The 26,533-nt window shown below is 44.4% G+C and overlaps 1 protein-coding gene across 1 annotated transcript in view; it reads right to left on the bottom strand.

Annotated features, from left to right (window-relative positions):
- The window catches only part of LOC149317760 (alanine aminotransferase 1-like), a 46,718-nt gene extending 29,915 nt beyond the window's left edge, over positions 1-16,803 (bottom strand). Inside the window, exon 1 of the mRNA XM_089518158.1 lies at positions 16,658-16,803. The gene's annotated coding sequence lies outside the window, so the exon portion shown is untranslated. The remainder of the gene's footprint in view (positions 1-16,657) is intronic.
- Positions 16,804-26,533: the final 9,730 nt, after the last annotated feature.

The following is a 26,533-nucleotide window of genomic DNA, read 5'->3' as shown; positions in this document are numbered from 1 at the left end:
ATGTGAATTGACTGTGAATTCGTAGTCGAAAAGGATTCATAAATTCAATATTTTTCCAAATTCCTGGGATGTCTCACAATTGCGTTTGGACTGCCTTCCATTTGGGTGCGGTGCCATTTGGAAATCTTTTGCGAAATTACTTGAAATACCTTGGATGACTCCGGATTAACCTTTGGTTAACCTTCCAATTTTCCCTGTGTGATAAAGTCCCTAGACTTGGAAGAGACCCCAAAGGCCATCCCACTCAACCCCATTTTTCCATGCAGCAATACACAGAATCATAGCATCCTAAAGTTGGAAGGGACCCCAACTTTGGCCATGCAAGAAGACACGATCCAAGCACTCTGGACAGATGGCCATCCAGCCTCCGCTTAAAATCCTCCAAAGGAGACTCCACCTGCTTTGAGGCAACTTCTTCCACCATCAAACCATCAGAAAGTTCTTCCGAATGTTGAGGTGGCATCTCTTTTCCTGTAGTTTGAATCTATTGCTCCTATTCTCTGGAGCAGGAGAAAACAAGCTTGCTCCCTCCTCAATAGGACATCCCTTCAAATACTTAAAGAGGACTATTATCATATCACCTCTTAACCTTATCTTCTCCAGGCTAAACATCCTCAGCTACTCCTCATAGGACTTGGTGGTTTCCAGACATATACATATAATTCTCAAGGCACTGCTCTTGCACTGAGATTCCTCCCCTTCCCCCTAAAACGAGAGCCTGAGACTCAGGACAAAGTGGTGAGATCTGGGAACCTTAATCTGCATTAGGCCCATTTCTAGAAGAGGACTATCAAGGACTTCCAGCCAGAATGCCAGTATACCTCCTAGATGGCCAGAGATGGTTTGCCCATCAGCTCTGGTGGCTGACCATGGGGTGCTGTGTGGCATGCTTTTGGCATAGCCCCCAATGATATTGTATATGAACCATAAATGAATTCTGGGTTCAGACCTGGGTCCCATCTCAAAGATATCTCTTTATGGGGCTGTACAAATTGGGCTAAAGGGACGGCAGGACACTACCCCTTTTCGCCCTGGATCGGGGCCGTGGCAACCGCACGCCGCTGCCCCGTTCTGGCCTTTGGAGGATTCCAAAAGAAGCCGCCTCAAGCAGCTCCTTTTTGCATCTAGAAGGGGCACCATAGCTGCAACAGGTGCACGCGTGTGTGTGTGTGTGTGTGTGATGACGCCCCTTCGGTACTGCATCGTTTGGGCATTGTGCCAGAGGTGTGTCATCATGGTGTATGCTGTGTGGACTGGCACATGCTAAAATGGTGCCCTGGTGGCAGCATAAGGTAATTGAGTGTCAAGACGCTCAGCCCTGACTCCGTCCACAGGCCGGCCTTTTTCACTGGTCTGTAGCGGTCCTATGTGTTTACTGTGTTGGCAAAATCCCCCCCCAAATTAAAAAATCCAAAATCCCAAACACTTCCGATCCCAAGCATTTCAATTAATGGAATGCTTCCATCTGATCCATAGAATCCTAGAGTTGGAAGAGACCCCAAGGGCCATGCAGGCCAACCCTATTCTGCCATGCAGGAATTCTCAATCAAAGCATCCCCGACGCCGCCAAAATCTCCAAGAGAGTGTCTTTTACCATTGAACAGCCCTTACTGTCAGGAAGTTCTTCCTAATGTTTGGGTGGGATCCCTTTTCCTGGAATTTGAATCTATTGCTCCCTTGTCTCCTATTCTCTGGAGCAGCAGAAAACAAGCTTGCTCCTTTCTCAATATAACATCCCTTCAAATACTTAAACATCTTGCAGGCGCACAGCCACCCTTACATTTTCTTCCTCTGGTTTTCTCCCAGGGTGACCTTCCGTCACCAAAGGGCCATTTGCTGGAGCAAACAAGGCTCTATCTGTTTGCACAGAACTCCTTCTAAAGGACTTGCTTTTTCATATACTGCTGGGCACAACCTGGCATCCGCTGTCAGGAAAAAGCCACATGGGATATATAGTCACAAGAAATATAATATGTATATGAATGTATTTGAAAGTAACATGACACAGCAAAAGTTATTGAATTGTCACACAGGTGTTGTAAGTAATGTAATTAGAAGGTCCTGAAAGCCAAGGACATATGAGGCAATGACAAAGTGAAAAGGTGCAAATTGATATCACCTGAGAGTCATTGAGTGGACAGTAATGTATGATGCAATGTGAGGTCTAGATTGAGCCAAGTATGGTATGTCAATCATAATGTATGTACACGCCCAGGAGGTGGCAACTGTATAATGAATAGAGAGACAAATGTCTATATAAACAATAATGTATGGCAATACTTTTTGTGGGTATTGAGGAGTATAGTAGTGTGGGTATTGAGGAGTATAGTAGTGAGAGTTTTGTGAGTAGTGAATTGTTTTGTGCATAGTGTATATAGTAGAATAAAAGTAGATCTCTTTAAGAAGACTACTGTGTTGACTGGTGTCTTGAGAGCTGAACAAGAGCCAGCAGACTCCAGAGAAGATTGGAAGACATCTTCAGCCAATTCTCAGAGCTACTGGTCAAACTGGTTGTTCTTCCGCTGACCAAAGGGGGTGAGAGTGAAAGCCAGGAGAAGAGCTGCAACTCCCATCATCCCTAACAAGGGTTATGGGCCCAGCGCCAGTTACTGGAACACCCAGCATCCACAGAAGCTGAACTTTCCTGGAAGAGAAAGAAAGTTTTGTGGACGACCGATCAGAGCAAGCTGTGTACGCTGCACTGGTAAGCTCGTGAGTGAAGTGTTTTGTGTTTTGGAAAAGCCCGAGACGAGGCAGCTGTGCAAACTCAGGAAGGACTTTACCAAATTGAGTCACTGCACAAGATAAGATGGAAGTGTTGAAGTTTAGCAAGTTAAACTCCCACAATTACTCCACCTGGAAAGTTTATGCACAGTCACTACTGATTAAAGAAGGTTTATGGGCCACAGTCGAGACGGGGCTAACAGCCGATGCAAATGCAGCCGCCAAAGAAAGAGATAGCAAGGCAAAAGCATGCTTGTATTTGATGCTCGAGGAGGACATGATAAACGATGTGAGAGATAAGGGCTCCGCAAAAGAAGTTTGGGAGACTCTTGAAAGGCTACATACTCCAACTACAGCTTTTGCCAAAATGCTTTGGTCTAAAAGAATCTATAGACAAAAGATGACTAAGGGACAGTGTGTGGTTGAACATTTAAAGAAAATGCAAAACCTGTTTGTGGAGGCAGAATTAAGAGGTGTCCAAATAAACAAAGAACAGCAATGTTACATCCTAATAGAGTCTTTAGACAGTTCATGGGACTCCATCACTAACAGTCTTCAGAATCTGCCTGAGGCTGAACTAAGCAGAGACTTAATAGTAGCAAGAATTTTGGAGGAAAATCAGAGAAGATTGTCTGAAAAAGAAGACTCACAGAAATCAGCACCAAGACTGCACCAGGCTCCTGAGTTAAGAGAACACCAAGCAGCAGCTCCCGTGAGAGAAAAACGACGTTGTTACCACTGTGGAAAGGCAGGACATTTGCAAAGAAACTGTCAACAATTGGCTGCTGACCAGTACAGACAGAGAGATAACAGACCGCAGACGCGGAACTTTCAGCAACAGAGACAGAACAAGCCGACATTTTTCAGGGGCAGTTACAACAAGAAGGAACGTGCAACAATGATAAAAGAGAAACATAGAAAAGATTCTAAATGGTTAATAGATTCTGGTGCAACTAGTAATATGTGTAATGACATTGAGTTGATTGAAAATAGGAAATCTGCCAATATTAATGCAGTAATTCTAGCTAATGGCAATGAAGTAAGTTCAGTAAAAGAAATGGGATCTGTTTACATTCCGGGGTTAAAACAAGAATTTAATAATGTGCTACATGTGAGAGAGTTGGAAAACAATTTATTATCAGTCAGTAGATTAACAGACCAGGACTACACTGTAATTTTTGAAAAGAATTTTTGCAAGATAAAGTTAAATGGTGAGCTTTGCGGAATAGGGCTAAAGAAAGATAAGCTTTATTTTCTAGAGGAAAATGTTGATCATTACAAAGTAGAGAATGTAAACAATGTTGATAATGTTCCGTTACACAAGGATTGTATACATGAGTTACATAGAAAATTTGGTCATGCAAGCTTTAAATGCTTAAAGAACCTAATCAGTATGTGCCCTGATCTGAGAGTGGCAGACTGTAAAAATCATTTGGATTGTACCATTTGTAGTCAAGTGAAAATTAAGTCATATCCTGTAGCAAAAAAAGACAAAAAGAATTGCACGAAGACCTTTTGAATTTGTACATGCTGACGTTGCCCACGCAAACTGTTTATCTATAGGAGGTTGCAAGTATTATTTGGTAATTGTGGACAGATACACTAGATTTACATTTGTCAGAATACTGAAAAATAAGTCAGACGCTGGGCAAAGCTTAAAATCTTGGATAAGAATGGTTGAAAGAAAATTTGATTTCAGAGTAGACACAATTATAACTGATAAAGGCGGGGAATTTTTATCTAATGAATTGTTTTATTGGTTTCAAAAGGTTGGCATAACACACCACACAACAAATCCTGCATGTCCTAGTGAGGATGGGCTTGCAGAGAGAAAGATTCAAGAAATCAAAAAGTTAACTGCTTGTATGATGGCTGACGTGGGTGTAAGTGATAATTTTTGGGGTGAAGCTGTTTTGACAGCTGTACACATAACCAATAGACTCTATCATTCAGTAATAGATGATATTCCTTATAGAGTTCTATATGGTAGAATTCCTAATTTTAAATACCTAAGAATCTTTGGTCAATATGCATATGTGTACACACCTGCATGCTTTAGAAACAAAGGTGAACCCAAGAGTAGAAGAATGATGTTTTTGGGGTATTCTGGAAACAGTTACAAATTCTATTTAGGAGGAAAAGAAGTGAGACATTCGAGATCTGCCAATTTTGAAAGATATGCTGGTTGGGAAAAACTCCATGCAAATAAGGAAGTGTTTGTGAAGTTAGGCAACTCAAGTGAGGCAGAGACTCAGACCCAAAGCCAAGCATCTCCAGAAAATGGAGGGGTTATAGTAAAACCAGAAGAACCATCCACGAGTAGCAGTGATAGCTCCTCAGATAGTGAAATGTCCAGACCAAAAACCACACGCATGACAGAGGACAAGAGATTCAGTAAGAAAGCCACAACTTCCAGTGTAGACAGAGATGAGGAAGAGAGAGGCAGAACAACAGAGTTAGTACCTAGACGTAGTCAAAGAACTAGAAAATCTCCTGACAGATTTGTGGTGACCAATGCAAAAGCTTGTTTGGTTTTTGAAGAACCAGAAAGTTTTGCTGAAATAGAAAATTTTCCTAAAGAGGAACAGGAGAAGTGGTGTGAAGCAATGGAGTGTGAATTTGATTGCTTAGAAAGGAAAGATGTTTTTGAAATAGTAGGAAGACCCAAGGATAGAAAAGTCATTGGTTGCAAGTGGGTTTATAAAAGGAAAGACATGCCTGATGGTAGTGTGAAATATAAGGCAAGGTTGGTAGCAAAAGGCTTTTCACAGGAACAGTTTGAAAATTATGACAAAACTTTTTCTCCAACCGCAAAAGCAGAGAGTTTAAGAATGGTATTAGCAGTTGCAGGAAAGAGAGATCTGATTGTAGAGCATTTTGATTTTGAGACGGCTTATTTAAATGCCAATTTAGAAGAAGAAATTTTCATGGAGCAACCTCAAGGTTTTGAAGTAGGTGGTAGTCAGAATGTATACAGGTTGAAAAAAGCATTGTACGGTCTCAAGCAAAGTGCAAGAGCTTGGAATATATGCATCAATGATGAATTGGAGAAGTTAGGTTACAAGAGAAGTGTTGCAGATGCTTGTGTATACACAAAAGGAGATGTAATTTTGTTGATCTATGTGGATGATTTGTGCGTTGCAGCCAAATCAAAGAAAGAAATTGAGTTGGTGAAAAATGAATTGTCAAAGAAATTTGTGTTGAAAGATTTAGGTATGTTGAAGTCTTACTTAGGGATAAATGTAGAATGGACTGAAGAAGGGCATTGTTTGCTGAGTCAAAGCAAGAAAATTGAAAGGTTAATTGAGAAATGTGGTTTACAGAGTGCAAAGGTTGTGAAAACTCCGATGACTACAAGTTTTCTGTCAGAGGAAGTTACAAGAGCTTTTGAGGATAAAAGATTGTTTAGAAGTGTTGTTGGATCTTTACAGTTTATTTCTAGCCATACCAGACCAGACATCTCGTACGCGGTTCATGTTTTGGCAAGAAGAGTAAACGACCCGAGAATTGAGGATTGGACAGCAGTGAAACATTTGATTAGGTATCTGAAAGGAACCATAGACAAGAGGTTGATAATTAGAAAAAGCAATGCTGATTTGGAATGTTATGTAGATAGTTCATTTGCTTCGGAATCAGGGGACAAAAAGTCAGTGACTGGAATGATTATAAGATACAGCGAAAGTCCCATTGTGTGGAGAAGTAGAAAACAGACAAACGTAGCATTGAGCACTAGTGAGGCTGAGTTCGCAGCTTTGAATGAAGTCACAAATGAGGTACAGTGGATAGAACAATTATTGATTGATTTGAATGAAAGCTTTAAAATTCCTGTAGAAATTCATGAAGATTCGCAGTCCTGTATAGCAATGGCAGAAACAGAAAGTCTGAAAAACAGAACAAAGTACGTAGGTGTAAGATACCAGAACGTAAGAGAAATGGTCCAGAAAGGAGAAATAGAGTTAAAGTACATAGAGACACAACACAACATAGCAGACATTTTTACAAAGGCTTTGACAGTTGAAAAACACGAGAGATTGTCTCAGTTGATTGGAATGACAATATAATTCACATACAATATTCTATTTCGGAGGGGATTGTCAGGAAAAAGCCACATGGGATATATAGTCACAAGAAATATAATATGTATATGAATGTATTTGAAAGTAACATGACACAGCAAAAGTTATTGAATTGTCACACAGGTGTTGTAAGTAATGTAATTAGAAGGTCCTGAAAGCCAAGGACATATGAGGCAATGACAAAGTGAAAAGGTGCAAATTGATATCACCTGAGAGTCATTGAGTGGACAGTAATGTATGATACAATGTGAGGTCTAGATTGAGCCAAGTATGGTATGTCAATCATAATGTATGTACACGCCCAGGAGGTGGCAACTGTATAATGAATAGAGAGACAAATGTCTATATAAACAATAATGTATGGCAATACTTTTTGTGGGTATTGAGGAGTATAGTAGTGTGGGTATTGAGGAGTATAGTAGTGTGGGTATTGAGTTTTGTGAGTAGTGAATTGTTTTGTGCATAGTGTATATAGTAGAATAAAAGTAGATCTATTTAAAGAAGACTACTGTGTTGACTGGTGTCTTGAGAGCTGAACAAGAACCAGCAGACTCCAGAGAAGATTGGAAGACATCTTCAGCCAATTCTCAGAGCTACTGGTCAAACTGGTTGTTCTTCCGCTGACCAAGGGGGTGAGAGTGAAAGCCAGGAGAAGAGCTGCAACTCCCATCATCCCCAACATCCGCTGGCAGTGCCAACTCTCTGATGCAGAGCAAACAACGATAGGACCAGAGAAAAGGGAAAGGTCCAGGGGGTCAAACAGCCATTTTGCGATTAAAGCATTCACACTCCATTATCCGCACGCTTGGCTAAGCGACTGAGCCCTAGCTTTACCCAGCTGCAGATCATATTTTCCTGAGGGCTGCATCCACACTGCAACGTTATAGCATTTCCATTCCACTTTAATTGCCACGGCTCCATCCTACAGAATCCTGGGATCTGTAGTTTTTGTGAGGCACCAGCACACTTTGGAAGAGAAGGCTAAAGAGTAAGACCTTGTAAAACCACCAAACCCAGGATTCCTTAGGATGGAGCGGCCCACAGTCCAGAATACCCTGGAGAAATAACCTGGTTTTAGACCGTTATAACTACTCTGGCTCAGTGCTAGAGGATCCTGGGATTTGTATTTTGTTGTGGCACTAGAAAACTATCAGAAAACCCACAAAACTACAGTTCCCAGGATCCCTTAGCATTGGTATTTTAAAGTTTTCTTTTCTTTTTTTAGTACAGAGGAATGAGAGAAGAAAGGAAAAGTGCAATTGGGTCTAGAGTTTTCCACCAAAAAAGCAATGCATGTCCCATGTTGCTTAAAGGGTTTAAAGTGGAGTCAGTGGGGACTGCATTTTTTTAAGGTCAGCTGGGGAAGCTTTGCACAACACAAAGTCTATGCAGCTGGGTAAATGAACAGAGGAGCAGTTGGCAGCCAAGAAGTTGGCAACCCTCCTCCCAGGTTTGGAAAGAAGGAAGACTTACTGGGTCTGGAGCCGAAAAAGTGTCCTCCTAAATCAGGCGACAGAAGGAACATCCAGCCAGCCATGGAAATGTGGGAAGCCGCCTGAGGCCCAGAAAGCAGCTGGGGAGATCTTTCAGAACAAACTTTTAAAGAACTTTGCAAAGTGCTTCCTTTAAAGTTCAGACTAAAACCCGGAGCAGAACCATCTGTTGCTACCGGTCGGAGTTCTGGGTCTTTCTAGCTCCCCGGTGCCTATACTGGAGAGGGGCACATGGAGTCCTATGGGTGTTTTGGACTAGAATTTCCATCATCCATCAACACTGCCTCTGCTGGCTAGGTCCCCTTTCCTTTCCTTCCCTTTCTCTCAAGATGGGACCCTGATGGGAGTTGCAGTCCATCAAATTCTGGAAGGCTATTTATTTTCCCACTTGGGGTCTGCACTGCTAAGCAACCTGCAGGTTTCCAGATTTCTTGCAAGGGTCTTTTTCTCTGGACCAATATCTTGTTTCCAAGAGTGGGCAGCCAAGTGCACACACATGCGCACGCCAAACTCATGCTCAGGTCACACAGAGGCTGCATCTGCACTGCAGAAATAATCCAGTCACTTTTAACTCTCCTGGCTCAATGCTATGGAATCCTGGGAATTGTAGTTTTGTGTGAGATACTTAGCCTTTTCTGTCAGAGAGCCCAGGGCCACAATAAATTACAACCCCTAGCTACAATTCCATAGCATTGAGCCATTGGCAGTTAAAGTGGTGTCAAACCAGATTATTTCTGCAGTGTAGATGCAGCCAGAGACAACAAGCCTCCCCTCTTCCTTGCCCCACAAGTCTCTGCCTCTCCTCCCTTGTGCTCTATGTCCCCTGACCAGACAAACCCAGTTTCATCCAGTGATATGACCAGTGCGGACAGAGGCAATAACCAGTTTACAGCAACACTTACATTTTGGTGCTTTTAGTCGTGGTTGCTATCCTGGCAACACTTGCTAGGAAGTAAGTGATGCTCATAGTAGTAGTAGTAGGGTTTACTTCCAAGGAAACACATTTAGCACAGTGCTTTGGAAAACCCAGAGGATGTGTGAGCAAACCTGCAATTTTTGGAAGTCAGACACCAATTTGGGGGGTTCAGAGAAAATTGCATTTGTTCACAACTTGGACCCACAACTAGAAACAGGGGAAGGGTGTAAGTGTTGAGAGCACAACTTGAATAAAGTTACTAGCCCTATGAATCTGCCTCAGTCCAGAGTCTGGAAATGTTACTTTTGTAGAGTACAATAGCATCCCAAATCCACAAAACTGCGGTACCTTTTATTGGGCCAGCCCAAATACACAAAATACACATTGCAAGCTTTCCAAGCTCCACCGCCTTCGACATCAGGCAAAGTGAACCTTCGAAACCTTGTAATGTGTATTTTGTTCATTTGGGTTGCCTCAATGAAAGGTATCCCTCATTTGTGATTTTGGGATGCTATGGCCAACATGACTACCCCTAGATATGTTACTTTCGCAGACACTTCCCAGAATCCCCCAGCCAACATGGCCTTGGGAAGATTTGGGGAAGCTGTTGTCCCAAAGCTGTAACTTTCCTGAGCTATAGATGAGGATGGCCACATTTCTTTTACAGGGATGTTCCTTTGCATTTAACAGCTGTCTCTTAATATAATGTGAGGGCGATCTGGCTGCGACATCTGTCACCGCATTGATCACAAGGGTTGATTTGGTTGATCTGGCTGGCTAGGCAGGTGTCCCCTTCCTCCCTCCCTCCCTCACTGCTCCATGTGCGTCCCTCCTGAAGCTGCGCACGCAGTGGAAGAGGACGATAGAAGGAGCATATAAATCAAAATTTGCACTTACGGTGGAAAAATGAAATGCATAGCTATAGGATGGGGAACACCTGGCTTAAGGAGACTTAGACATGTGAAAGGGATCTAGGAGTCCAAGTAGACCACAAGTTGAACATGAGTCAACAGTGCCATGCGGAAGCTAACAAGGCCAATGTGATTCTAGGCTGCATCAACAGAAGTCTAGTGTCTAGATCAAGGGAAGTAATAGTGCCACTGTACTCTGCCTTGGTCAGGCCCCACCTGGAATAATCCTGTGTCCAGTTCTGGGCTCCACAATTCAAAAAGGACATTGAGAAACTGGAGCCATGTGTCCAAAGGAGGGCAACTAAAATGGTGAAGGGTCTGGAAACCATCAATCCCTATGAGGAGAGACTTAGGGAGCTGGGGATGTTTAGCCTGGAGAAGAGAAGGTTAAGAGGTGATATGAATATGATAGCCCTGTTTAAATACTTGAAGGGATGTCATATTGAGGAGGGAGCAAACTTGTTTTCTGCTGCTCCAGAGAAGAGGACCCAATGGAGCAATGGATGCAAACTGCAGGAAAAGAGATTCCACCTAAACATTAGGAATGGCTTAGTAAGAGCTGTTCGACAGTGGAAGATGTTCCATGGAAGAATGACGGAATCTCCTTCCTTGTAGGCCTTTAAACAGAGGCTGGATGGCCATCTGTCAATGGGGATGCTTTGATTGAGAGTTCCTGCATGGCAGATTGGGGTTGGACTGGATGGCCCTTGTTGGGATCTCTTCCAACTCTGTTTTTACGATTGTATTATTCACGCACAGTCCAACCGCAGCCTCTTGAGCTTGGTACAGATTTTTCACCAGGTGATGTGATAGCCCTGTTTATAAATATTCAAAAGGAGGTCATATTGAAGATGGAGCAAGCTTTATTTCTGCTTTGATTGAGAGCTGCTGCATGGCAGAATGGGGTTGGACTGGATGGCCCTTGTTGGGATCTCTTCCAACTCTGTTTTTACGATTGTATTATTCACGCACAGTCCAACCGCAGCCTCTTGAGCTTGGTACAGATTTTTCACCAGGTGATGTGATAGCCCTGTTTATAAATATTCAAAAGGAGGTCATATTGAAGATGGAGCAAGCTTTATTTCTGCTTTGATTGAGAGCTGCTGCATGGCAGAATGGGGTTGGACTGGATCAGGGCCCTTGTGGCCCCTTCCAACTCTATGATTCTGTGATTCTATACATATAGTAAACCTTCTCAAGGCAAAATGAAATACGGGGGGGGGGGGGGTCAAGACCCTTCATCCATTGTTCACAACCAACTTGCCCTAAAGGGGTCAATGGGGCACTCAAGGGCAGCGTTGGCCAAAGGTCGCAGGGGGCCTTCCAGGTGCAGCACATGCTCCCTGCCCCATTCCTGCCCTTTGTCCTTTTTCTTCCCCTTTTTGCTGGGGAATCTGAACTCTGAGTACCTTGGACTCTTCTCGGTCCCTGTTCAAACACCAAAGAGCTGGCAGTGCCAGGAGTGCTGCCCTTCCACACCTTGAACAACTGTGCAACAGGTAGAAGTCCAACCGGTCCAGCTCTGGCTGCTTCCCTATCCTTTGCTTTGATGATCGCCTTTGAGGTTAAAAGAGCGAGCCAATCTTAGAGTCATTTCCAATTTATGACGACCCTAAGGTGAACCAATCATGGGGTTTTCTTGGTAAGGTTTGTTCAGAGGGGTTTGCCCTTGCCTCCCTCTGAGGCTGAGCGAGTGTGACTTGCCCAGGTTCACCCAGTGGGTTTCATGGCTGAGCCAGGAATCGAACCCTGATCTGCAGAGCCATAGTCCAATGCTTAAACCACTACACCATGCCAGCTATCTCTGTTTATCTTTACAAACCCTTCCCTAAAGTTGCTCTCCTCAAGTTGGAGTTCACTTGATGTTTCTGACTCCAACTCTCTGTGGACATGTTGCATGGGGATAATGGGTGTTGTAGCCCAAGACATTGGAAGGCTGCTCTAAAGGAAATGCTTGCCCAAAGGATGGTTCTATAACAACTCACTGCTTTGCATACGCCCAAATTGCAGAAGAGAGGCAGGAAGGCTCTTGCAAAATTATAATTACAGCTGACTCACTTTGCGGGGTTTCCATAAATCTCATCTGATAATGAGAGGTTTGCGGTGAGGCCTCTCAGGATGATGCCACTCCCCTTTGTGACCATCTGCAAGGGCCCTGGCAACATTCGGGAGCAATTAACTCATTAATTAGCCACTCCCAATCAGAAAATGGGGGCAGAAAAGCAGGGGCCCATGCAAGTTAATGGCCACTCCTGACAATCCCTCCACCCACAAATGTCAAATGGTATACAAAACGGCACACAAGAATGGGAGCAGGCACCTCAAGTTTCCTTGTGGTCCCCTTTTCCCTTCGTTGGAAAATTCGGGGTGTGTGTGTGGACTACATCTCCCAGAATGCCCCCATTCAGGAGGCTGGGGAATTCTGGGAGTGAAAGAAAAGCAGGAAAAACAACAGCGTTCAAACACATCCAATAAAGTCTGATGTATAGGAAAGACTGATATTGTGTTTGCAGTGCATAGCTTCACACAGCTGTAACTGTCATGGCTCCATCCTATGGAATTCTGGGATTTCTCTGCTGGCCAAACGAGAAAGAGAGGCAATGCTCCTTCTTTGGAAGTTTTTAAACAGAGGTTGGATGGCCATCTGTTGGGGGTGCTTTGATTGTGAGTTCCTGCATGGCAGAATGGGGTTGGACTGGATGGCCCTCGAGGTCTCATTCAACAAATTCTATGATTCTGTGGTTTTCTTTCCCATCAGGTCAGTGGCTCTGCCATACCTGGAAAGGGCTGCCAGGTGGCATCAGTATCCCACCATCTCCATGGCAGAGGTGGCTTGGCTGGCAGAGGGCTTTAGGATGGACAGGATTGACCGTCCCACTGGACATTCACCTCCCCACTGAAGTGTCACCCAGTGCTGACCGTACCCCTCGCACTGCCCTATTGGCGCCTTTGGCAGCCCAGATTCACATAACAATGACAGTTCTGCACAATTGTGCCATTGATGCACCATGCATCAGTAGCATCATTACGGGGTGCAAGGGGTGCGATCCACACCAGGTGACGCCATAAAGGGGTGACCCCACTGCTCCTCCGCTTTTTTGCCCAAATCAGCTTTAGCTGACCATGAAACAAGGTGGAACATTTATTTTTTAAAGCCAGAATGCAGGACTTGGGAGGGAAACGTAAATCTACTTTTGCACTGCAGCTCCCAGTATCCCCAAGCTGCCAGGGCTGCTCCCAGAATTCTGATGTAAAGAATCATAGGCCCCATATAGACAGGCCAAAATAAAGCTGCTTCGAGTCACTTTGGAGGTATGCTGTTTAAATGATACATGCGTCCTAAGAGTCCGGAAGCTGCTGCTCCAGTCCTTAGGACTGTAGCGTGGCTTTGGCATGGCTTCTGGCCTCTTAGGACGCATGCATCATTTAAACAACATACCTCCAAAGTGACCCGAAGCAGCTTTATTTTGGCCTGTCTGTATGGGGTCATTGAATCCTAAAAGAATCTCTTTAAAATGCTGAAGAGATGGCGCAGGTGATGCTTCAATGGGGACTTTAAAATTGAATTTAAAATTTCAACATGGGAACCATCTAATTAAAAATAATAATTGTAAGCCGCTCTAATAGCCTTTAGGGCTGAAGGGCGGGGTATAAACACCACCAACACCAACACCACCACCACCACAACAACAACAACAACGGGATAGTCAAAGTGACCAGATGCAATAATAGTAATAGTAATAATAATAATACAATGGGCTCTTGGTATCCGCTGGGGTTTTGTTCCAGGACCTCCTGTGGATCCCAAAATCTACGGATGCTCAAGTCCCATTAAATACAATGGGATAGTCAGAGTGACCAGACATAATAATAATAATAGCAATAATACAATACTGTGGGCCCTTTTAATCTGCTGGGGTTTGGTGGCAGGTATAACAAAATCTGTGGGTAAAACATCCGAGGATAAAGAGGGCCGACTGTAACCATCATCCTGGGAATCCTAGTTTGTTGTGGCATTCAGTGATAGATGGGAATTACAATTTATGAGTAACATTAGTGCAAGCCCAGTAACATCCTAACAATGATACCTTCCCCGAAAACCCCACAAAAAACTATGGATGCTGGCCATGAAAGCCTTCAACTTCACAATGACACCTTCAGTTTTTTGTGGGTGTTTCGGGCGATGTGTCCATGTTCCAGAAGAGTTTATTCCTGCCGTTTCGCTGGCATCTGTGGCTCTGGCATCTTTGGAGAATGATACCTTTATTGGACCAATCAATTACATGTCGCAAGCTTCACTGGGAGATGTTCAAAGTCAAGGACATTTAATGTCCATTTGCATTTCAAAGAAGAAGTTTCCTTGTGACCTTGAAAACTTGCCACATGTAATTGTGCATGTTGGTTGTTCCAATAAAGGTATCATTGTTTGGATGTTATTGGATTTGCTATATGGCCAACACAGCTAGCCCTAGATGTTGGGGTTGGGCTTTCGGATTAGTACAAACAACTGTTAATAAGGATTCTGGATTATGGGAGGTCAGTGGGGCTGGTGGCACCTTGAGTGACCGCACCGAGTGACACCAACCCTAGTCATGCATCCTGGTTGATGGCCTCATTGCAGGCCGTACTGGGTTGCATCATGAGGGGTCATCCCTGGTTCTCAGGCCTCGGCCCTGAAATTTCGGGACCTGACCTGGTAACCCTATTGAGTCATGCTTTGGGAGCTGGCGCATGGCCCAGAGGCACATCAAACTCACCAGGGAGCCTATCTCAAACCTGTACAATGACACCACCTTCTCCCTGCTCACATTTGTGCCAAGCAGGTGTGCCATATTCCCACAGTGCCAAGTCCCACATAGGGCTTTCTCCTTCCTGCTTAACCCCTGGGATGCTCAGCTCCTCCAAGGTAAGCACCAGGTAAGCAAGGGAGCTGCATAATGCGTTCTGCACCAGGTGAGACCCTGAAGCAAGGCAGAACATTTCTCTTCAACCCAGAATGCAAGACTTGGGGGGAAAAACAACTACTTTTTGGACTGTGTCTCCAAAAATCCCCAAGCTGCCATGATTACTCCCTGAATTCTGATGTAAAGGAATGACCCAGGCTGCATCTACACACTGCAGAGTTGATGCAGTTTGGCACTCTTTCATCTGCCATGGCTCAATGCTATGGGATTCAGGGATTTGTAGTTTTGGGAGACGTTTAGCCTTTTCTGTCAGTGAGCTCTGGTACCACAACAAACTATAAATCCCCAGGGATTGCAGAGTAATGTATTTTGCATTTTAAAGCACAGCTGTTTTAACTTTTAAGACTGCTTTTTAAATTTTATTATTTATGGATTTTAATGATTTTATTATTTTGTATTGTTTTTAAATTGTATCATATTAAATGTGCTATTCGCTGTCTTCCCACTGGATAGCCACTGCCATGGATGCTTTAGCTTCAAATTCCTTAGCATTGGTCATGGGGTTGGATTAGATGACCTTTGGGGTCCCCTTCCAGGCCCCCCCCCCATTCTGCATTTTCAAGGTCCCTTTTCTCTCAGGGCGATCTGAACAGCATAGAATCAAGGCAGGTGAATGCATATCTTTAAAGATAGCAAAGCGTGATGTCCCATTGGGACCCCAAAGAGGTGTCCAGGATTGCTGGAGGTCAGAGGTGGGCATAACTCTCCCATCCTCCCCTCTTTGGGGCAGCAAAATGCCCTCTGCAACTCCAAATTCCTCAAAAGCCAGTCCCTTCCCAGCCACATAGATTAATGCACACCCCACTCCCAGCCCCACAGAAATCTCACAAGCCCATTGACAAAGAGGAGTGCCCAGCACCATGGGATAGCCAGTCCCTCAGCTGTCCCAGTGGAGCTCTTGATGCCAACATCACACCCACAGCACCACAAAAACCATGTGTCACTAGTCACTGCTCTCATCATCACTCCAAAGCCAGGGGTTATGGGCGGCATCAATTGGCACAATTCAGGGGTCCCTCGAAAGCTAGCATGGTATAGTGGTTTGAGCCCTGGACTAGGATTCTGGAGACCAGGGTTCAAATCCCAGTTTGGTCATGGAAACCCATTGGGTGGTCTTGGGCAAATCACACTCTCACAGCCTCCTCAGAGGATGGCAATGGCAGAACCTCCCTGAAGAAAACCAGTTTGTTGTGTGCCTTCAAGCCATTTCTGATGCATGGCAATCACAATAGGGTTGCCATAAGTCAGAAATGACTTGGAGGCACACAACTACAAGGGGTCCCTCTCCCCTTGGGTGGCAATGCCAGCTTCCAAGGTGCCCTCCCTCAATTCTCTCAAAGCCAATGCAATGGGAAAAAGTGCCAAAGATGCCCCCTGGCACCAAAAAAATGTCAGAGAACATGAGTTGGTCAATCCAATCCCTGGCATCAAAAATGGCACCCTGCGTAAAAGATGTGCCAGTCTCTCAGCCTTGCCCCCTTCTTTGGGCAAAAGGCTGCCTTCCCTTTGCCAGGCTGAAGGGGGTGCTGTGGGGCATTGCCCCCTTTCCTTTGCAAAGCTTCCAACTACCCACCTGCCCAGGTGTCTTTGGTGTGCCTCTGCGTATGCCTTTCTCTGTCTTCCTGTGCCAATCTTGCCAGAAAGACTGGACAGTCTGGACAATCTGGACAGCAGCCTGGCCCTCTGTGCAAACTCCCTCCTTCTCCTCCCTTGGGCTAATAATAAGGCCAGCAAAGGGAGGGCTTTGGGGGCAGGCAGCAGGCGTTACACCACCTCCTTTCCCCAAGGCTGGCTTGACCTTTGGCGCAGCAGCTGCCTCCGGGGTTAAAAGACCAGGCAGTTTCCAAATCACTAAATTTAAACCTGGTCCCCTTCAGGGAGAGGGAAAGAAAAAGGCAGCCTTGCAGGAGTTCCCAGGCTTTCTCGGCCCCTGGAAGGACTCTGGAGGAAAGCACCAGGTCCAGTCACCCTCCGAATAGTAACAAGAAGTGCTGTCCAGTTCCCTGTTGCATAGGGCGCATGGTTACATGCACACAGGGAACCCAAACATGCTTGCATTGATAGCCAGGGTTATGCCAGATGACCCTCGGGGGTCCCACCAAAAGGACCCCCAAAGGCCATCCAGCCCAATGATTTATAAACTCTGGTCCTACAGATGGTTTGAACGTCAGTACTCAGAAGCTCCAGCCAACAATCAGGATTTCGGGGAGCCTGAACTCCAAAACATCTGGAGGACCAAAGTCTGGGAATCCCGGATCCAGTCCAACATCTGGACTGCTGTGGGAATCCATTGCCAAAGCACCTCTGAGAAGGGAGCCTTCTTATTTAAATTGTGGGTTTTAAATGATTGATTTTAAATGTGGATTAATATGGGTATGTCTTGTCCTTTTAAATTGTTTATATATGTGTGTGTGGTGTGTGTGTGTGCTTTTAAATTGATGTGTAACTTATGTGTAACTCACCCCCCCCCCCACCACCACCTAAACTTTTGTAAATACATCAACTTTGGAGTTGTGTAAAGGATTCATCCGTGCCTCTGTGCATGTGCAGAGTGCGTTTTGCAGTCAAGCCACATATCTGACCTTTAGGGACAGAACAGTCTGGTCTGTGTGGTTTCTGGCAGAACAAAGTCCTGACTATTTATCTCTTTTTTTAAAACAACAACAACAACAACAACAACAACATGTTATTCTGTCGCGGCAGAGAGACGCAGAGACAGGAATGGGGGTGCAAAGCTTCTCCTGGCCAGGTCTTGGCCAGCCCCTTTTATTGACATCAGGGTTACACTAGGTTTTCATTATCTCATAGTACATCAGAAGGCAATTTGCAGAATCAGGGACCAATGTGTATTCAGGAAAATCCTAATTAGCAAAGGGAACAGGATGTGTACACTGTCTCAGCCGAATCAACATGGGCTTATCCAATTATGGATAAAGCATTGTCAACCAGAAGGTGAGTCATGACCTCGTGGTTTGCCAGCGAGGCCATCACATCCTATTCTCGGTAGACATTGCTATCCTGGGAGGGGGTGCATCCCCTGGGCTTTCCAGGGGATGCCACATCTCCCTCTTTTTTGTTTTTTATGAGCTGATGTACATATCCTGTGACCAGCTGCTTCTCTACAGTTGTCATTGTCTTTTGCGAAAACATAGAACACAAGGTAGGGATACATTGGATGAGATGGCAAAATAGGATCATAACACAAAAATGATAATGCCACGTACAAGAAGTCTTTTCAGCCAAGGAAGGTCTGGCAAATAGTAAATCAATCAGCTTCATAATCCAGAATATCCAATGTTCTGGTGGACCTGAGTCAGGTAAATCATGTAGTTCTTCAATCAAATTATTAATGGAACAAGAGTTATCTGACAATTTGAAACAACACATATCTTGACGTCTTCACACAGCAAAAGTATTCAGTTGGGCTATGGAGGTATATTGTAGTCAGAGATGAGTGTTACTGCTCTTTGAACCCTGGAAACATCCAAGATAAAAGGGTGTTGGAGAACAGGAACAAGCCTACTCAGACAGCACTGTGTGCCATCAGACACATTGGCAGGTATAGAATTATAGGTTTGACAGTTACAATTAAAAAACTATCCATGTGGCAATAAAATATGGATATATATAAATGAAATCTCTTTTCCCAAACATTTTGATCTCCTCTTTGATACCACTGGGCTGAAGGGGCTCCACTGCTCAAACATAATAAACCAAGTACAACAGTTAACATAGAATTATGGGTTAATACAGCACATATTTTTGATTTCTTCACATAGCAAAAGTAAATAGTCTATGGCTGCTCCATTGTCCAGAGTGGCATTTCTAAGTTCATGTTGTTCATGATTTAGCATCATGTGAAATTGTTGATTGGGTTGAAATATTAGGTTCTGTGGGTTTAAGATACTTGGCTGATGTCCACACTGTGCCTATTGGGGTTGACACTGCTGCACAACCTCTTCCCCAAATGACGGGGGTTGCTGGTCCTTTCCGCTGTCTCTGGAAACTGTCAATATCACACCAAGGGCCACAGCAGCAGGGAAAATGAAGAAAAATGTTTCTCTGTTGGAAATAAATAATCAAACAGTGCAATTAAATTATTCCAGGCAAATCAAATACAACAGATATGGCCCGGTTCACAACCTTTTTGTGTTGATTGGGGGGGTTGCATTCCCCCTTTTTTGTTTATAGAAGAAGGCTATCCATAGGGAAAAACATAGAAGAATGGCAATAGCAGACTTTAGTAAAGAAGGTAGGATACCAATTTTAGCAAAAATGAGGAAATCTATTTTAACAAATCCTTTTCTGCAAGCAGACCTATGGAGTACAGGATTAACCTCAAAAACAAAAAAGACGAGGCAGAGGAGAAGGAGGGGGTTCTCCCCCCCCCCCCCAGTAATCCCACTATAGCTAACCCAGATGAAGAGTAAGAGAGACAGATAGACTATGCTGGTAAGAGAAGCTCTCTCTCTAGGAAACAATGTATAAAAGAAGGAAGCAAAACAACACAAATGTAGGAAGAGTACAAGAAATTCAGGCTTATGAGTTGCAAAAGTGAAGCACAAATCCAAACACATTAACAGACAGACAAATGAACAATTTCTAGGTGCAAGAGGACTAGAATCTGTTTCTAAACATGTACCACAATTTAGGTAGATGGGATATGGAGTCCTTTAGCCATGAGGACACAAAGCAACCTAGACAAAACTTTCTTCCTACTTTAGCCAAGACAGTTTTTACAGATAGACTATGCTGACCAGAGTGAGGCTTAACAGCAAGGAAAAAGACTCTTGAGAACAGGAATTAATCCCTATCAAAAAACCAATGCAGCAAAGACCTTTGGACTAAAGGAAGGGAGCTGTCTTCAGATTTGCAGATCACAAGCAGCCAAACAAACAAGCAAATTAACAAATACAAACAACAATTAATAGGATCCACAACACCCATTCTGGCCTCTAGCTGTTGCAATTCTCCAGCCAAGCCTGGGCAAATCAAACACATAAAGGAGACAGAGCGTAAGCCAAGCTGACTACTAGAAGAATAAGACATAGTTTTCCAAGCACACTCTAAGTATTGATTTTATTCCATAAAATGGTATGTTCACTTTGTCTGTAAGATTTGTGCATCCAAAGAGAATTTCAATTATGCTTTATCACAACCAAAAATGCAAAATTAACACAGATTTGAGTGGGGAAAAAACCTAGAAACTCTTGTCCCTTTACAATTTCCACAATTGAATAGGAGAGAACAAACTAAAGGCATACAGAATCTTCTGAAAACAGAATGTAGAGACAAAAAGTTGAGACAGTGTCACTCTGCCTGAGCACATGTAGAACGCCAGCAACAGAAGATAGTGAGACATTTCTCAATCTCAATTTGCAAAGCGGGAACAGAAGAGGGGGAATTTGGAATTTCCTACTGAATGATCTTATCCACTTGCCTCATGGGCACAAAGGAAAATGCAGAAATATAAAAAACACAGACTACTGAATAAACTGGACTTACTGAGGGGAAGGAAAACTTCCTGTCTTTTAAGATCCCAACACTTACAAAAGTTCTCTGAAATGCTTAAAATGCCTGTAGGGTTTTGAGTTTCTCAAAGAGCAGTTTCTACGATTCCTTTCCGAGAACTACCTTCTGAGGTCTTTGTTCTGGGAGCTGAGGCTGAAACAGTGTGCCTGACCTCTTGCTCAAGGAGCTGGGTTGAAGCTGAGACGGTGTCATCCCTTTTCACTGTTTTTCCCAGGGAGCTGGGCTTTTGCCTCTTCCAGGAAACACATCTCCCAGTGCCACTCCAATCTGAACCACGGGAATGGGAAATATGACCTCTGAGGTTCCCTTTCTCTGGCATGTCTGGCTGGAAAGGTTTCCAAAGCTTGGGGTTTTGTGGTTGAGTCCATGCCCTGTTTTCTGGGGTTTTGACCCTCTTGGCCTCGAAGTGCTTATTTGTGGTATGGTTCTGATCTCTCTGTTTGTAGACTGTAGTCCGAACAGTAGCAGAGGTGTCTCCAAAAGAAAGTGAGACATTTTTCTTTCCATTTGGGCAAGGGGGGCTTGCTTTCCTGAGATTTACAGAGCAACTACTAATATAGGGGCTCTTGGAGTGGAGTCCCTTGGGGGTCTCTGGCAATTTCTGCTTGCCATGGTGAGGCAGGCCTTCGGGTGTTTCCATCTCTCTTTGGGGAAAGAGAGAAGGCTGAGTAGGGCTTTTAGATGGATCTAAAGAGTGTTTTTAAGGGAATTTTCCCTAGCTTTCTTCTTTGGGACTCGGGACTTTTCTTGTCTCTGTGCTATCATCAGATGAAATTTTGAAGAGAGCTGCCTTAGGTGCTGGGAAAAGGTTTCCCAACCCGCAAATAGCTCTGACTCTTTGATTTAGCATCCCAGAGACTCCTTGCTCTTGGGATGAAGTCCTCTATATATTTCACCCATGAACTCTTTATTCACAGCTTTGGAGGGGAGAGCTATTCTTGCAAGCAACATTTTCCTAGCCATGTATGTTTCTGGACCCTCATTTGTTTTTTGCTCTTGTGCATAGTATAAATCCTCGGCCAGTTGTCCTGGCCACAATAGGCTCAAGATATGTCCCATCCAGGAGTACATATCTTGGGACAAAAGGTTTCGACACATCACTGCTGCTTCCAGGTTGTCTCTGTCCACAGAGGACATGCACAGCCTAGCCAACTGTGTCAGATGAAATCCTGCAGCATATGGATAACTATTTGCAGCCCGAATCATCCATTTTATGCTCGTTTCCTGATTTAAGGGACCTAACAAATCTGCCATTATACATGCTTCTGCGATGGAGAAATGGGTTTGTTCTTGATTTGATGTTGCTTCCCATTTTTGAACCTTGGCTGCCAAAATGGAATTTTCCTCCCTGAGGAGGTTGACTTGGGCTACCAATTCTTTAATCTCTTTCTTCATTTTGTTGGGGAAAGCCCTAGCAATTTTGGGAGCTTATCTGAGTCTTATCCTCCAGTGGGAGGATGAAGGGCAGAAAAGCTGAGAAAACTTACTGTTCCTTTCCTTGGAAGAATGTCCTCCAAGTCTGTCATGAAGCTGTAAAGCCTCTTAGGCGTGATTGGCTTAGGGTTTAGACCCAATTTTTAGCTGAAGTTGGTGGATACCTTAAAAGGTTTGTCCAATGAAGAGTCTGGGTTAAAACCACTTGCTCCAAACCAAAATTGGCCAAGACCTTTAGGGATTTATTGGCATTCCCTCCACCTTTCAACTCAGGTAGAGTTTAAAGCCAGGCCACTTCTAGTGTTCTGACTTTAGGATTTGTCTTTGCTTCAGCCATTCCTGCTTTTACCGCTCCCAGCCGGGGCCTTACAGGCGATAAGGGAGGAGCAACCACTGGAACGGGGTAACCAGGTGGATCTCCTGGAGGAGCTAATGTGGCTAGATGAGCGGGGGGCTGTGGGCAGGATTTTGGGGGGCCGTGGATTGGCTTAGCCGTCCCACGGCCGTATTTACCACCTGCCAGGCAATCAAATGGGGTGCCGCGGCACGAGGCTCAGCCTTAAGATGATTGCCTATCTTCTCCCATTCCTCCGCAGAGAGTATTCCCCTCTCTGGGTACCAGGGACACTGGCATGAGATCTCTGCGACTAAATTTTTAATGTCTCTCCGGGTGATTTGTTTATCCCCTGACAACCGCTTAACTATAACTCCCTAGCGTGAGACCTTTGCTTGGCGGTCAGCGTTCCTCCCATACTCACGGGATCCTTTGAGGATGTGCGCGCAGACTATTCCAGTCGAGTGAGCTGGGCCAAAGCCACCTTCTCCGTATCACGTCGGGGTCACCAGCTGTCGCGGCAGAGAGACGCAGAGACAGGAATGGGGGTGCAAAGCTTCTCCTGGCCAGGTCTTGGCCAGCCCCTTTTATTGACATCAGGGTTACACTAGGTTTTCATTATCTCATAGTACATCAGAAGGCAATTTGCAGAATCAGGGACCAATGTGTATTCAGGAAAATCCTAATTAGCAAAGGGAACAGGATGTGTACACTGTCTCAGCCGAATCAACATGGGCTTATCCAATTATGGATAAAGCATTGTCAACCAGAAGATGAGTCATGACCTCGTGGTTTGCCAGCGAGGCCATCACATCCTATTCTCGGTAGACATTGCTATCCTGGGAGGGGGTGCATCCCCTGGGCTTTCCAGGGGATGCCACATTATTCCTTCAAAGATAAAGTTGTATGGATGGCTCACAAGTTAGAAACAGGAATGTGAACCTTTAACCATAGAAAACAATAGGCTTATGCTGTAATAAGATAAAGCTCAGGATCAGAACAGCATCAGATACGAAGAGCTAAGTTCCAGTGATTCCCAGACTTGAGTCCTCCAGATGTTTGGAACCCCAGCCAACTCAGCCAGATGTCAGAATGCTGGGAGCTGAGGTCCAAAACATCTGGAGGACCAAAATTTGGGAACCATTGGAAGTTACAGCATCATTTAAAAGGTTTACACTCCTCCCTCCATATTTGCGGCTTTATCCATGGATTTGATTATTATGTTCTCTCTAGGAATCTCTAGGTCCTCCAGTGCAACTCTGTGGTCAACTAAAGGTTGCACTGAAAGACCTAGAGATTATTCCTAGAGAGAACACACTACTAGGCCTTTGTAGCTCCTCCGGCGCAGTTGGAGCGTCTGTTGGACATTGACCACAGAGTTGCTCTGGAGGACCTAGAGATTATTCCTAGAGAGGTGCCCTCGCAGGTTAAAAACATTGTGGTTTTGGTTATTTGCGGTTTTTCCATATTCACGGGGCCCTGTGTCTCTAACCCTAGCAAATAGGGAGGGACTATTTATATATATGGGGGGCACTGCGAAGACATTAGGGCCAAAGGGACTGGAGTGGGAATGCCATTCCCCAAACTGGTGTGGCCCCTCCAAAGACCCAGTTGCTTCACATTTAATAATATTTCTTAATACTAATACTTGGAAGGGAGACTTGAGAGGGTCCCAAAATGTGGGTCTCAGGGTCCAGGGAGGGACCTGTGATGGAAAAGTTTTTCCATCTGAGCTTTCCAACAGCGGAAGAGACCAGTGCGAAAGGCGATGGAAAATTCCTTCACTGGAAATTTTTAAAGCCATCCACCGGTCAGAGATGCTTTAGCTGTGGATTCCTATCATGAAAGGCAGCATAGGATAGATTGGCTTTGGGATACCCTCTTGTTATTGCTAACTGCCATCTAATCGACTTTGGCTTATGGTGACCCCATGAAAGAGAGACCTCCAAGTCACCCTAAATGGATGGAAGGCTTTGGGATAAAACAATGCTAAATTATTATTATATTTTACCTATGCTTTTATTGTTAGTCATTTCGATCTGTCTGGAGAAGTGGGATAAGAATAAATTGTTGTTGTTGTTGTTGTTGTTGTTATCCTCAACTGCTCAGGTTTTTCAGACTCAGGGCAACCAATGGGGCTTAGAAGAATAGAACTGCAGAATTCGAAGAGAGCTCCAAGGGCCATTCAGTTTAACCCCCTTTTGCCAGGCAAGAAGGCACCATCCAAGACTTCCGATAACAAAAACAACAACAACAACAACAATTTATTTATATCCCTTCTTTCCAAAGGATCAAGGTGGGTTACAAAAAATACATAAACAAATACATAACACATACATAGCTAAAAAATTACACATCCCCTTATCCCTTATATTTGCTTAGATAGCCTCCTCCTTCCCCTTCCATTTGTTGTGGTGCCAGGATTCACCCTCCACTCTGCTCTGCATCTACCTTCTGGATAGAAGCAAGCATTGTTGTCGTGTGCCTTCAAGTCGTTTCCAAATTACGGTAACCCCAAGGCAAAGCTATCCTGGGTTTTTTTTTGGCAAGTTTCTCCGGAGGCGGTTTGCCATTGCCTTCTAATGAGGCTGAGAGAGTGTGACTTCCCCAAGGTTACCCAATGGGTTTACATAGAAGCAAGCAGGCTCTTTATCTGTTTTCTACCCTAAATGCTCTTTATCTGTTTTCTACCCTGAAAGGATGTGATAAAAATATTTTAATAGATAATAAATATGTCAAATCAATAACCAGCTGTCTATGCGTACTGGCAGACTGAAAGGTGTTTTAAATGATTCGTCACACACATGCATTTTATACCCATGTGCGATGTGCGCTCTTCCAGGTGGCAGATTAGATAAATCCATGCAGCATATCAAAGACTTCTAGTCATTATGGCCTTACAAGGAGATTAGATAACTTCACGGAGGCTGTGGCTCGCTCTCAGTGTGGCTCCTGCGCTCAGTGGCTCCAGAAGGCATCCAGGAAACGAGAAAGCAGTCTGACATTACTTTTTATGTATTAGAGCACTTATACCCCGCTTTCAGCCCTAAAGGCTATCAGAGCGGCTTACAATTATTATTTTTAATTATTTTAATTTAATCCCTGCCCTCAAGTTTACAATCCAAAAAGACACAACACAAAAGGAGAAGGCAGTGGTGGTGGCGAAGGGGATCAGGTCCTCATTCAAAACCCTATATGGGTCCAGGCTCAGATCCCGATTAAGTGAAGGGCTGTTATCTCCCCATATGAGCCAGGCTAAACATCCCCAGTTCCCTAAGTGTTTCTTCATAGGGCTTTATGGTTTCCAGACCCTTCACCATTTCGGTTGCCCTCCTTTGGACACATGGCTCCAGTTTCTCAACATCCTTTTTGAATTGGAAGAGGTGCTTTGGCAATGGATTCCCACAGAACTGGAAGCAGGATTATTCCAGGAGAGGCCTAAGGCAGAACAGAGCAGCCCTATTACTTCCCTTGATCTAGACACTAGACTATTGATGCAGCCTAGAATCACATTGGTTGCCATGAGTTGGGGATGACGCCAACCACAAGTGTGCCTCTGCACCCACCCTTTTCTCTGGGCGCATGTCTGGGTCACAAGCAGGAGGAGGAGGAGGAGGAAGGGGGGCCGGACAAGGGAACCTGCAAGGCTGAAGCATGCAAGGGCTGCCAGCCAGGAGTTGGAAGGAGAGCATGTCCTTTCAGGCGGCTCAAGTGTCAGCAGCCGGTCAAGAACTCATTCCAACAAAACCCAAAGTTGGAGGATTGGATACTAACATTGACGGAAGTGGCAGAAATGGATAGACTTGCAAATCAACTCAACAATAGATTGATGCAATTTTATAACAGAGAATGGGAGAAGATATCTAATCTCTGGAGATAATACAAGTAAATATGATATAATAATAAGGATAAATAGAAGCAAAGACTGGAATCAAGCCCAGAAAACAAGATATAAGGCCTGATCATATGTTTAGGAATTTAAATAAATGGAAACCAATCCCTCGGAGAATGATGGCGCCTCCTTCCTTGGAAGTCTTTAAGCAGAGGCTGGATGGCCATCTGTCAATGGGGATGCTTTGATGGAGAGTTCCTGCATGGCAGAAGAAGGGGGCTGGACTGGATCAGGGCCCTTCTTGGGGGCTCTTCTGA

This window comes from Sceloporus occidentalis, unplaced genomic scaffold (genome assembly GCF_023333645.1).
Source record: "Sceloporus occidentalis isolate IW3139 unplaced genomic scaffold, rSceOcc1.0.p SCAF_3, whole genome shotgun sequence".
Taxonomy (NCBI): Eukaryota; Metazoa; Chordata; class Lepidosauria; order Squamata; family Phrynosomatidae; genus Sceloporus; species Sceloporus occidentalis.
The sequence above is the reverse complement of the archived record's forward strand: the minus strand, read 5'-3'. Positions and strand labels throughout refer to the sequence as shown.